General features: G+C 40.4%; 1 protein-coding gene across 3 annotated transcripts in view; it reads left to right on the forward strand.

Moving 5' to 3' along the window:
- Positions 1–834: 834 nt before the first annotated feature.
- SLC16A7 (solute carrier family 16 member 7) overlaps positions 835–14,308 on the forward strand; it is a 153,132-nt gene continuing 139,658 nt past the window's right edge. Inside the window, exon 1 of one of the 3 annotated variants that reach the window (XM_033117194.1) lies at positions 835–1,044. The gene's annotated coding sequence lies outside the window, so the exon portion shown is untranslated. Of the gene's footprint in view, positions 1,045–1,449; positions 1,561–5,322; positions 5,344–14,308 lie in introns of those variants that run through there. The other 2 variants (XM_033117196.1, XM_033117197.1) reach the window with 2 other exon arrangements.

Here is a 14,308-nt window from a genome sequence, read left to right on the forward strand (position 1 = left end):
CTTCCTCTTTCCATTTTCCCCAAGAAACATGTTCTAGACAGGGGAGGGAAAATAAAAAAAAAAGGTATAATAAGCCAAACCGATGACTGAAGTTATCATTATCCCTAGCACTGATGTCAGAGAACTAAATCCTTCTTTGAAGAATGAAATAATTTGAGGGACTAAAAATGAAAGCATTTACAGATGATTTTAATTTCCTACCGATTTTCAAATTCTCGTGCTATTTTCTATGTGTTTCCTCTCCAGGTGTCAATTTTATTTCTTCTCTTAAAATGATTTGGTTGGTGAGCCTAATCTCTAGCACTGCCATCCTCACGCTCCCCTCAACCTTCCCACAAAATACTCAGCTGAAAAATGGCCCATCACTTTCCCTCCAACCTAAAAAGGGAATCTTCTAGTCTTCCTGGACTCTGCCAGGCTTCTCTCCTTTTGTATGCTTTCTTTTCCTACAGGGTGCACAACTCCCTGGGGTATCTAAACAGCGCTACTGTGCACCTGCTTCCTAGGTTAAGCTCCAGAGTACTTTGGATAAAGCCTCAGGACTGATCTGAACAACTTCTCTCTCTACCTGACTTTTGGCTTTCTCTCTTGGTCAAAATTAAAACCTGAAGTGGAGTGACCCAAGTCATAAACTGTCTACAGCGTGACATATGGAGCATGCTCAGTCCTCCCTGAGTCACTGGGCGGCAGTTTGTCCCACCTGCCGCTGCTGGTGGGGCTCCTGCGAAGCCGAAGCCGAGGGCGCTGGCCCGAGTCCACCTCCACCACTCCCTCCCCACCCCGCTACCCCCCCACCCACCCCCACCCCTACCCCCACCCTCACCCCCGCCAAGCGAGTGGCGCGTGCTCCAGGGCACCCACAACGCTCTCTGCAGCCGCGCCTCCTCTCCCCGGGGCCTCCTCCTCCTCCACAAGCGGGTGAGGACACGTCAGGGGACATAAATAAATAAATAACTCCATTCACCACCCAGTGACAGCGAGGCGAATCGGCTGCAGCTAGGGGTGAACGCAGAGCTGCAGCGCCCACCCTGTGCCGGAGACCAGGTAAAGTACACCCCGGGAGGCCGGGAGGAGGAGGAGAGGAGGAGGCGCCGGCGGAGAGGAAGGCGACGTGCGAGCGTCTGCTACCGGGCTGCCTCGGGAACCGCACGCCAGTGTAAAAATTAATGGCCCGCCTGTGACAGACGCGCCAACGCAGTTTGCCAGCGAGCCCTTATATAGACAAAAAACCCCAAAGCTGCCTCCGGAGGAGAGCTCGCGTCATCCTGCGCGCGGAGAGTGGCACTGGAGCCACGGGGGCGCAGCTGGGCTCGGGGCACGCGCGTCGGTGAGGGAGGACGAGGGGTCCCGGGCGAGGAGCCTCCTGCACGCCCGTGTGCTTTCGGCCAGGAAGTGCCCAACTTCTGGGTTTTTGCAAGGAGACTCTTCTGACTCTTCCTCCTCTCCTTGCCCATGGGTCTCCCAGGGCTGGTTCCTGCCCTGCGTGCTCTCAGTGCTCTTCTCACCAGCATCCCGCCCCGGGCCAGCAAACACCCCGGGATGGCCTGGCTGCAGCACGAGGTGGGACTGGGGGTTGTAAGAGTGTGTGTGTGTAGGGAGTGCCTTCTCTTTTCGCAGATGATCGGGCTGGTAGAGCTTGGGAGGAGGGGACCAAGTACCAAAAGGGGGTTTTCCTTCTTTTTCGGTCCTCAGGTAGCATGGCGGGGTTGGAGGCGGATGGAAAGGTGTGTGCGGCCAAAGCCTGCGCCCCAGCACAGGGGAACGAGACTTGACCGAGGGCCTGCGCCCCATACTCACACTGCGTTTCCTGGGCCGCTGCGCCACGCCGGGGGCGCCAGGCCAGGTAGCGCGGGAAGCTGGAGAGGCGGATCAAGTGCAAACTGCCTCCTCCAGGCTGATGCTGCCTAGGCAGCTGCTCTCTCCACCCCCTTTTTCTCCCGTACTTCCGCGAAGGGGATTGCAGACTGGCCTGGCAAGGGCAGTCGTGACCAAGGCCACTTTCCCGGTACGTCTGGCAAGAGCATTTTGTGGTCTATGCCAGGGATATTAAAATTACACACACACACACACACACACACACACACACACACACACACACACACACACACACACACACACCCATGCGAGAGAAAATGAGGAGCGGTTTCTCTACAAGTGTCTTTGCCTCCACTTCCTGAGTGGTACTGAGGAGGAAACTGGTAGTATGGAGTGTGCTGGATTGAGTGTGGGCAGGCTGGTGGTAGTAGGGAAACGAATATTTCATGTCCTCCCTTACCGGGTCTAGTAAGAGACGCCTCAGAGGGCATTCGCGGACAATGATGAGGGTAATGTGAAAAAGATCGGGCAGGAGAAAGCAGTGGGCACTAGATGCCTTTTCCTGGCACCCTGTGCTTTATGGCTGCACCCAAACTGAGAGCTCAAGAGGGTTGCAGACCTACAGCAGACACATTAGCTTGAATGTGCTGTGTCATTGGAACCACGAATTCTAAGTGTGCCTTTGGGGGAATGCAGCTGAAAAATCTGAGCTGGGTGGTGGCTGCAGAGAGAGCAGATGAGGCTCGAGCAAGGTGACTCTTATTTAACCCTGGTGAAGCAATCCTAGCTCCACTTTCTGCTTCTGAGTACATTGCATTTAAAAGAATCTAAGTGAGCAGACAATTGACTGATCTCAGTGAAAGGGAAAGATTATTACCTTAGGCAACTTAGTGTCTTGTATAACAACTCATAAAGTCAAAAACTGTTTGTTTTTTTTTTTGCAAAATTCACATCAACAGTTTGCAATTAGGTACTGCTTTTTTCTTTCAGGGAGTGCTTTTCATAATGGTAAGTGATCTGAAATTTTAACACCCTGTTTCCCAATGTCCAGTTAGTGCATCTTCCTATAAATGCTCAGTTTACTTCTAGACATGCATTTACTCGCTTATAATATCTGGCTTCTCTTTTTGTCCTTGAGCCTAACTGGAAGGAAGGAGGGCAAAGTGACCTAAAGAAATATCCTTTACCCAGAGTCATATTTTTGGTTCATGAATCTGAAATAAAAGAAGTACCCTACATTTGCTTTTAATTCTGTATTCATTCACCCAAAATTTTTTTGAGATAGTCACATGGAAAAGGGTAATTCACTTTAGAGATTTCAGGCTCAGTTCTGTACTTTTGTAAGATTAATTATTTAACAATCTTATCATCAGCTTTTCTTATCCATAAAATGGGATCGGTGGTACCTACCGTGAAGTGCTATTGTGACAAATAAAGTATATGAAAAACACCTAAAACAGAGACTAGCTATTTTCAAACCCCTAAAACCATTCCAGACACTGCACAGTGGTTATCAAGATGAATGAACTTGGAATTCTGCTTTCAGAAAATTCACATCTAGTCATCCAGATTATCTTCCTTCTACCCTATTTGCCTTCCATTTCCTTCTCAGTGGAACAGACATATATTCAAAATAGCTTGAAAGGGATTTAACAGTCTAAGAAATGTTTGTACGATACGCTACAAGGCAAATTTGAGACGGGGATCTTGTGTTAGAAACCTGGGTGTTCAGCCCCATCCCTTTGTGCATCGGGAATGACCCCGTATGAACCGATATAGAGGATTTTCTTCTTGTTAGGAGGGGGGACACTCCTTCCCTGAAGGTTATCGTTGCTAATGTATTGATTTCTCCTTCTTGAGGAAGAGACTGAGCTGCAATATCTTCCCGACTTTGGACAGACTAATCTACTCACTCTGAGAAGCCCAAGAAGCGTATCACTATACTAATGTCTCTATGATGCTCACCATGTTTCAGGCACAGTGCTACCACTTGCTGTATATTAACTCCTTCTATCTCTTTAACAACCTCATGAGGTCGGTCTGGCAATATCCGCATTTACGGAATAGGAATATAGGCACGAAAAGTAAAGTAACTTGCTCAAATGGCACAGCCAGTAAGTGACCGAGTTGGGGCAAGCACTCAAGCAGTCTGGCTTTACCCACCAGCTCGTTCAGCTTGGGCCTCACATGAAGCTCAGGGAGAGTGGGGACTTTATCATGTTCCCCATTCCCAGTGCAGTGCCTTTCATGGAATAGTTCTGAACTGATTACAGAATACGCGAAGGAAGGAGGGAGGGAAGGAAACAGAAGTGGAGGGAAGGAGGAAGAAAGGAAAAGTGAGCCTCCTTCCCTGCCTACTGCTCTTAACGTGTCCGGAAATCCCGCCAGGACTCGGCCCTGGGGGCAGGACAGTTGGCCTGCATTTAGTCATTTAGGCATCAAGTGCGAGTTAGAAAAGTATTCTTTCTTTGGACTGACAAATTAGCCAAAGGTGCCTATACCCCATACAGATAAAAAAGAAACCTCAACATGGAGCAAGGGGAAAAAAAAAAGGGGGACATGTTATCTTCAGAAGTTTTGGGGTTCAAATTTTAGTTAAGCCCCTGGCAGACTTTGTTTCATGCCACATGGGGTAATACTTGTATGGTTTTTCCTAAAACCGAAGAAGATAACAAATGTGTCTTCCCCTCTACCTGACAAATAGAATGGCACGCAACAATACTCATTATGTTTTTTTACACCCTTCAGTCCCCTTCTTCCCCACAATCTATCCCACAGAAAATATCCACTCCAGGTCCCTTATTTTAAAGTAATCTCTGTTCATTTGAACTGTCTTGTAACTTGGTCTGGACTTCTCTTAGGCCAGTTATTATATTTTACCTGAATTAGAATTATTTGGGTAATTATTCCCTCTTTCTTCTCTATATGGTCCTTGGGAGTAGAGACCACGTGTGATTCGTCTGGGAACTCCAGTGGGACACAGGTCCCTAGGCCAGGACAGGGCAGAGAGCTCTGAAGTCTGGCCTGTGTGGGTTCTGATCTTGGCTCTGCCACTTACTAGCTTGGGCAAATCGCTAAATCTCTCTAAATCTTGGTTTCTTCATGGGCAAGAAACCTCTCTAAATCTGAGTTTGAGTTTCTGTATAAAAAAGAGAATCATAATCAATTTCATGTATTGATTGTAAAGATTAAATGAGAGGATGCCTGTGAAACACTTGGCACTGTGCCAAGCACATGCCTGGGCGTGACTCAGCACATGGTAGCTAATGTTAGATGTTAAATATTTGGCCTTAAGCCTGTTAGATTGTTTTAAGGATCACTGGTTTATTCTTTTTAACTGATTTTTGGGAACCCTTTGAAATGCCAACTTTCCCCATTAGATGTTGAAACAGTGCTGGATTGCATAATAAACCGTTACGTGGACTCCTTGTCTGAGAAGCTATCTGGGTTGGTCACAGGCTTTCTCAACACTCTTTGGATGAAAGCAATTAGGAAATGTGTTAGAAAACAACTGCACACTAACTCTCAGTAAGTAATAGAACTTTTTCTTTTTTCTTTTAATTTTTGGAGAACCCTTTGTTTTCTCCATTGGTCCCTTAAATGGTGAGACTAGATGCCTCGTCTACCAGGCGTATACCTTACAATCATCATATGAGAGAATAGCCTATTAAGGACCTTTGTCTAGAGGAAGAAATAACCTGTACCACACATGTCTGGCAATTAGTAAACAAGAGGGTGTATGTACATTTAAGTATAAACTCATAGATAAGAACACTGGAAAAAAGTTAACCACAAGTTGAACAAATTGAAATCGACTATGATAAAACTAGTCCACCTAGGACTGAACTAATGGGTGTTTGGGTGCCCCAGAGATGTTTAACATATTCATAAATATCAATGTTAATAAGTGATGCATATATTTTTGAAAATTATTTTCCTGTCCTAATACTAAAACAGTCTTGCAAATGTTCTCATTAATATTCATTGAATCCTAAATGACTTTAGGAAACTCTTACAGGGCATTTGAGTGACAGCAACAAAATGCTGGTGTAAAGATATTTTTGTTAAAAGTTTTGTGCCATCAAGATAGCCCCACCAAAAAAAAAAAAAAAAAAAAAAAGTCTATGTGGTTCATTTCGCTATGTGGTTCAATTGAAATTAAAACAGCAATTTTCAATTGAAAATATTTAGTATGAGTGGTGAACACAAGAGCATGCAATTGTTTAGATAAATGAAGATGTATCTAAAATGTTGGTATATTTTGGAAAGCATTTTATTTCAAACATTGGCTGTTTCCTCACTAATAACACAATGAAATGTATTCTTAATTATCTATATCCCTACTCAGATTTTGGTTAGACCCAATATGTATAATAATTATAATTTACAAAAAGAAGGTGCCCTATTAAGTAATTTACTTAAAAACTTATTTCTTTTGCAACTAGATTAGATGGGAATAAACAATAAGACTAAAAGGAGTTTGTTTGAAAAGCTTCTAAGCAATAACATATTAATGGTATTTACCTTATTTTAAAATCGGTTCTCCAAATTTTCTGAACCTGAAGTTCTATCAGTTCTTCTCAAATATGCAAAAAGTGCATTTAGTGATAAACAGTATCCTGTGACAGTGTTTCTCAACAGGTGCCACCATTGGCATTTTTGTCAGGATACCTTCACCTTCATTGCGTGGGAATGCCTCTTTCCTTGCAGGACATTTGGTATCTATGGCCTCTGTCCTCCTTATGCTGATAGCTTCCCCTTAGTCATTGTAATTACCTAAAATACCCCTTCATTTAATAAACCCCTTGGAAGACTGGTACTAGCTGTGGTTGAAAACTATTGGCCAATAGGATCAAACTGAGAATGTCTAAGGAAATTATCCTTGAGATCAGAGTATCTTCAAATAAGAAATTATTTTGCTCTTCCTTCAAAGGATAAAAAAAAAAAAAAAAGAAAATCTCATGTGAAAAATACTTAGATTTGAATGAATAAGGTCTTTCTTGTGTATATAAGTATTAACATTTACTAATCAGGTTACCATGGACCTCTGCCTTTGCTTTAAATGGTCAACAGCCTGTGTTAGACTCCTCTTTTGGCTTCCATGAGCTCTTTGTTCTCTTACTTCTGACTGCTTATTTATAGCTCATTCTTCAGCTCTCCTTTCACCTCCTACTCACTAAAATACATGCTCCTCAGTTTCTGTTTGGAGATTTCTTTTGCATATATTCTATTGATTGGCAAAATTCATACTCTTTTGGCCTTGGCTTTCACTTCAGTAGGAATAACACCCAAGTCATTATCAGCCTCTGTAGGCTGACCTTTCCAAATGCCTGCTGGACAGCTCCCCTTTACCAGGGGGCCAACACCACCAGCACCCTGTGGTCTCCTTTGAACTTTCTGTCTTCCTTCTTCCTGTTCCCTCCATTGCTTTTATTGGTCTTATTAGTTTATTGCATTCTAGTCTTGAAGCTTTTGAGGCCCTTCGTCCCCCCACCTATCCCCCGGTCTTGTGTCTCACAGTCAGTTGCTAAGACCTGCCAATTGCACATTGAAAATACTTCTTTCACCAGTTTCCTCTTTTTTGATCCTGCCACAGAGTTAGGCACCTTTGATATACTGCCTAGAGTCATGTTGTAGTCTCTTAGCAGATCTTCTCACGTCTAGTCTCTCACTGTACCAGTTAATTCTGTATGTGTCACCAGATACACTAACTGAAGTACATCTCCCTTACCTACACGTAAGTAACACTTTGGTGACTCCCATTACCTGGGTCTAAGGACCAATATTTCAGTCTTTGTTATTTCAAAAAGCTTTTTCAGGGTTATCTACCATGGGCACCATACTCAAATCAAATTGAACTGTTTCCTGTGCCTCATTCATCTTCATGCCACTATACCGTTCGTCATACTGTTATTTCATCTTAAAATACTCTAACTTCTTGCCATGTCCATGTTTAAATTGAACCTCACCTTCACACTGAGTTTAAACACCACCTTCACATTTCCTCTGAAGCCCCTGGATATGTTAGAGAAGCTTTCCTAAAATTTTAGTAACATTGCATTTTTAATCTGTCTTATTCATTTTAAACATTTTATTATAGTTGTATTTGTATACATCTTTGGTTTCTCCATATACTACACATTTCTGGCTGTCAGCAATAATAATGTATTCATATGTACATATCCTTCAACACTTCAGTGGATTATGGAGTTGAAAGGAATTTAGAGGACATCTGTTTGCCCTTTTGTGTATTATTTCTTCAGCATTTTTAATAAACTATCATTTATTGTTTATTTTAAGTATGTATACTGAGACAGCCTATTCTCTTTAAGCCAGTTAAAATTGTGACTCAATTCTTGTTTCTACCTAAGATCCTTACTCAGCTTTCTGGGGCTACACAAAATAAATCCCTTTTTGGGTTGATTGACAGCCTGTACATATGTGGTGACAGCTCACATGTTTTGTATTTTCTCTATTAATCTAACACATTCCATTTTTCTACCTGTTCTTTACAGGACCTGATTAAGCTCTTTTTTAGTGCCACTGTGTTTTTGGAAGCATTTATGTTTAGGAAACTCCAGAAATGTACAGAATGGAAATGATTGTTTATGAATATAAACATTTGAACTCTTGTTCATAACTCAGCTAGCTATCAATATCATCAGATGAAGTCAGACGGTGAGAAATAAAGGTGTATGCAGGGATGTACCTGTGGCAGAACCCACTGTTACCTCATGATTGAACGTTTTCTCTCTGTGGCCCTCAGTGTAATGAATGAATAAATAAAAGGAAGCAAGGAAAGAAGGAAAGCTTACTTTAAATTTTGGTTGCAATTAGAAATTAGCCACACAGTAAAATGATCCACCTTTGTAGATTAAAAGGTAAAACAACAAACATGCTGCGTGTGTATAATGAATGAGTTTATAAATACTGGACCAAAAAAGTGGCTGTTAGGTAAAGCTATAGAGATAACATTTGAGTAAAAATAGTTTGCCTTTATTGAACACTTCAGGATGCTAGGCATCGTTTTACATGTTCATTTTACATATTTTAACTAATTTAATCCTCAGCACCTTATGACCCTCATTTTACAGTTGAGGGGATCAGGGCACAGAGGTTTCAGGATCTTGCCCAAGGTTACACATCAGTAGAGGGGTCCGGATTTGAACCTATTAATCACAATATACATTTTCAATATTAGTAGTTTAAAATATTCACTGCCATTGTAGATTTTCAGAGATTGCAGAGGAAGGAAGTTTGAGAAGTGTTAAAAAAGACTAGTCAACTATAATGAGTTTCGATCTGTTAAACATAGTGTCAGCAGAATGATAAGGCTTCCTTACTGTTTGAAGAAAGTATCTGGCACCAAGTATCTAGGAAGCTTGGAAAATAATGACTTCCTCTTACGGCTTGTGAACTCAGGAAAACTGGAGAACCAGTAGGACCTGAAGGAATGAAAAGTCCACGATATCATCCCTCTAGCGCCAGTTGCAAGGTGGTAGAGGTAGAGTGTGCATGGACTCCTGTGGAAGCCCCAGGCTGTGGACACCAGGGGGTGCATGAACAGATAGGGTCTGGTGAATTCTCGTGCATGTGCATATGTCATATCTGCAGAGAAGAGGGATTTTAAATAAAGCCTCTGACATTTCAAGCCAGAGAATACGATTGTTCTCTAACATCTATTTATTCATTTGCTATGCTCCAGGCACCATTTTAGATGTCAGAGAGATGGCTGGGAATAAAACAGGTGAGTTCTTTTTAGTCCCGAGTCACACAAATAATGGAACATATTCTCAAAGCAAGGTTAAGCAATTTATGTCCTTCAGTTAACTTTTGGTAGATCTCCATTGTCCTCCTGTCTCTGTAGTCTCTCATTCTGGAGTTGTCTCTTTTCCTTTTCTCTCCATCTCAGGGTCACATGTTGGATCAGAAGCTTTATAGGTAGATAGAATTTGATGGAATTTTGACTTAGCCATGTCTAAGCTCTTTAACCAAAGCCAAGACATGTAAACCTTCAGAGGCCCAATTTCCTCATTTTAAAGGATATAAACAATGAAACCTACACCATGGCATTGTTGGAGAGCAAATAAATAATGTAGGTAACCAATAAATGGTAATCAAAATCATTTTGCTTTTTTGTCTACTTCTGTTTTTGGCAGAGCCTCTTTATTCTTGAGGAATTCTCTGCTATGCACAAGTATTTATGAATTATAAGACTGCTGTTCACAGACTGAGCCAATTAAAAGATTTATAAAACAACAACAGTGCTAACTCATTGACTTTAGAATAATGTACATTTTCCCAATATTGGCAAAACTCTGGTTTTTGACACATTCAAGCACTGATATTGATGCTGCAAAAATATTTAAGTGCGGAGTTTTTTAGCCTCAAAGTTAGTAGTGTCAATTGGGATTCCATCCCACAGATATTTTAAGAGGGGAATTCTTTACTTTCCATTTAGATATCATAGTGCATAGAAGCACAGTTAAAAGCTACCTCAAAAAGAAAGACATCATTCTATGCTCATGACTTAGAGATGTATGTTCATATTAAGACACAAAATGTATGCCAAAATAATTATTGATGCCACTTCCATGCCTCCATTAGAAACCATATATATATGTATATATATATATATATATATATGGTTTCTAACCCTCATTATTACCATGTAGGAAGGATTATATTCATTATAGACTAAAGACTCAACAAGGTGAGGCTTCGCATTAAAAAACCCCAAAAGTCAATGCTTCAGTAAATGTTTCAATCAAGTAAGATACCAGTGGCAACTAGATCTTACTTCCGTATCTTAAATCAATTCAAATCAGTAAATAATCAGCAAATAATTAAGCATTGCTATATGAAGTACTCTGCATAGAGACCCCAAAAATAATATGTATAAGACATCTTTCCTGACCCCCTTGAGGAGACTGTAATTTCAGAGATATACTCTGTACGAGGTGTGATCAAAAGATACAGTGAATGTTTAAATTGAAAAAAATTATTACAGTAAAAGACACATTGCCATTAATCCCCCTCAAAATACTCCCCCTCACTTCAAACACACTTATTCCATCGTCTTTGCCACTTTCTGAAGCAGTTCTGGAAGTCCTCTTTCTTGAGTGTCTTTACTTCATCCTCCATCATGACAATGATCTGTGTCCCATGTCCTTCCTGGGATGTCAATTTCTGTCAAATAAAAACATTACAGTGTGTCCTCAATCCACCTTATTCACCGGATCTGGCACCGTCCGACTTCTGGCTCATCCCCAAAGTTAAAATGATTCAGGACATGGAGGCAGCCATGACAGCACAACTAAAGACTTGAAAGAGGACTCCAGAACTGCTTCAGAAAGTGGTAAGAATGATGGGATAAGTATGTTTGAAGCAAGGGGGAGTATTTTGAGGAGGATTAATAGCAATGTGTCTTTTACTGTGATTATTATTTTTTATTTAAACATTCACCGTATTTTTTCATCACATATTTCATGTGCTGGTTAAAGGTACAATCCAGAGTAAGATTAAGTGTCAAAATAAATGAAAGAGAGCAGTGATCTTCTATAGCAAAAGTTGACACACTGTAGCCCTTGGGGCATATTCAGCCAGCTGCCTGTGTTTGCAAAATAAAAATTTCCTAGAATACAGTCACATGTTACTTGTTTCACTATTTTCTGTGGCTGTTCTACTGCAGGGCAGTTGAGTAGCTGTGACTAAGCCTGCAAAGCCTGAAATGTTTACTATCTGGCACTTGGGAGAAAAATATTTGTTGACCTCTGTTCTAGGATTTCAGAAGAGGGAGACTTTCCTGTATGATGAGGTAATCAAAGAAGGCTTTAATGAAAGAAGTGGAAATGTTTTGGAGCTAGTTTTTAACGTGAAACAAGGAGATGGTCATTTTAAGTGCCACAAAACTCAAAAGCAAAAACAAACACTTGGATAAATACAAAAGTCTGCTGAAGTGTAGGAATCATATCATGATATATAATTCACATAATCATTTGTTTATGAGTGTACTTTTTGTAAGTATTCATCTAGAACAGTGATTATTCAACTTAATGAGACATTTGAATCAATGGGTGAATGGTCAAAAAAAAATAAGGTTTTTGTTTTGCTCAATAACCAGTGATACTAAAGTATAGTCCATGTGGAAAATCGCTGATTTAGAATATGTACTCATTTGATAAAATTGATTATTTTCTGTTGAAGACAGAGAATTGTTTTCCCCACATTGCCTCAACCTTGAAAAAGCACATGCATGCTAGACATACACTAATAATTTTTGCTAATCACTAGGTATAATAAAATAAATACTAGATATTGAGCGTACAACTAAGTGCTGGCACTGTGCCAAGAGCTCTTTAAGCCTTATCTCATTAAAAACTTGTAATAGCTCACAAGGTAGAAATTATTATGTCCATTTTACAGAAGAGGACACTAAGGATCAGGTAGAACAAATAATAGACTTAAGATTACAATACTGGTAAATAGCTTCTCTTTATCCAATATGACCAATAAATTGATTCTTTTAAAAAGAAACTTTTGAAACTAGGACATAGGTAGGAATGGACTACAAGTGTTTCTGGAAGTTTTTATTAAAAATACTGACTTTTTTATTGGACTAGAACTGTCATTTTTCTCTGCTTCCTTTCTGTTCTGTCACTTGCTGTCCCCTGCTCTTCTTTCTTTTCCTTGCCTCTTAACATCCAATTGTTTGTATTGTCTGCTTTTCCACTTCCTTTTTCCGTAGTACCCCTTCCTAATATTCATTTAGGTCCCAGTTACTTATTGCGTGATGTCTTCAATATAGCAGTCAAGTGCTTGAACGTATTTTTCCTAAAGGGATGGCATCTTTCAGAGGAAAAACACAGAAAGCATCAATGTAAGTGAATACCAGTTTCTTTTTCTGAACTTAAAAAAACAGCAGGTACTGTAGAAATATTTGCATATCACTAATTCATTTGACAAAATAATATGTAGTTAGGAAAAGGTGACTGATTCAGAAGAAGCCTCAGGGAGTATAAGAAAACCTAAGTCCAACTCCCACGGGCCACATTAGCATCTGTGTGGAAAGTAATCTGGCCACTTGTGCCACAGGGAGGATATTAATTACACACAGTGATGGCCTCCTACAGGAGGATTTACGCACTTCAGATCTAAAGGTCATCCAAAATTATTTCCCTTTTTAATCATTAATTTTCTAAGTAATATATGCATTAATTTAAGAGAAAATACTGTAGCGAGGAGACGTGCAAATTTTTATTGTTTCATTTTATTTTATTTTTATCAATAACACACATTTGTGATTCTATCTTAGTAAGATACTTGGGCCCATTATCTACATTTGTTTACAAATGTTCCCATAAAAGGGCAGAGACACTTCTATAGACCTATTATCAATTAAAACATATATACTTTAAATGCTCAGAAATCTAATTATTACTGTTCATTAGGATACTTCAGTATTTATGACCAAAATTATTATGCATATTTGGTCTATAACTTTCATTTAAGAATAAATGTTCCATCCAACTTTTTTAGTCGGTAAACTATTTTAAATTATTTCACATTTTATTGGGCCTCTTATTTACTAGCTTTTGTCTTGAAGCAATAATACTTAATGCCTCCTCAGCTATACCCTTAGATATTGAGTTGTGGTCTATACAATTTAATTTTAAAATGTATTTTTTTGGTATTCTCTTGGTGTCCTAAGGATTTTCAAAAGGATTTACATACTCAGATTTTGGAAATTGGGAAAGGGGAAGGAAGGCAAGTGACATACTTGGTGCTAGCTGTGTGCCAAAGATATGGCTGTGGGGACTGTATGTATCACCTCACGTAATCCTGAAAGTCATTTTCTGACAGCCTCAACATCCCTATAATATGGCTGTTATTATCACCAATTTAGGATGGAAATGAAGCACCTGGTGTCTCAAACGGGCTAGGTAACAAAGCTCTGTTTCCAAAATCTCCATTTCCCGTCCCCCCACCCCATTTCATGTAGTCTTCCCAGGTAAAGTCCTCCCTCTTTGCACACACATTTTATAGAAAAGGGAAATTATGGGGAAGATAAAAGAAAAATTCTTAGGATTCTACCCTTTTCAAAGGTGCTAATTGAAAAAAAATCATGCTTTTAAGTATCAAAATCACACTTGGAAGTTTTTCTCAAAAAACAAAAGACAAAATTAAAAGAACCAGAGAAATGCTGGCAACATTTTGTTTAGCCCCTTTTCCACATTGTCTTAGTCTGTTCGTGCAGCTGTGACAAAATACCACAGACTGGGTAGCTATAAATAGCAGACATTTATTTTTCCTAGTTCTGGAGGCTGGAAGTCTGAGATCAGGGTGCAAACCTGGCTGGAGGAAGGCCTCCTTCTGGGTCACAGTCTTCTCATTGTGTTCTTACATAACACATACAAGGCACTGGGGGGCTCTGTGGAGTCCTTTCCAAGGGCACTAATCCCATGCATGAGGCTCCGCCCTCATGACCTAAGCT

Source organism: Rhinolophus ferrumequinum, chromosome 10 (assembly GCF_004115265.2).
Source record: "Rhinolophus ferrumequinum isolate MPI-CBG mRhiFer1 chromosome 10, mRhiFer1_v1.p, whole genome shotgun sequence".
In the NCBI taxonomy this organism is placed as follows: domain Eukaryota; kingdom Metazoa; phylum Chordata; class Mammalia; order Chiroptera; family Rhinolophidae; genus Rhinolophus; species Rhinolophus ferrumequinum.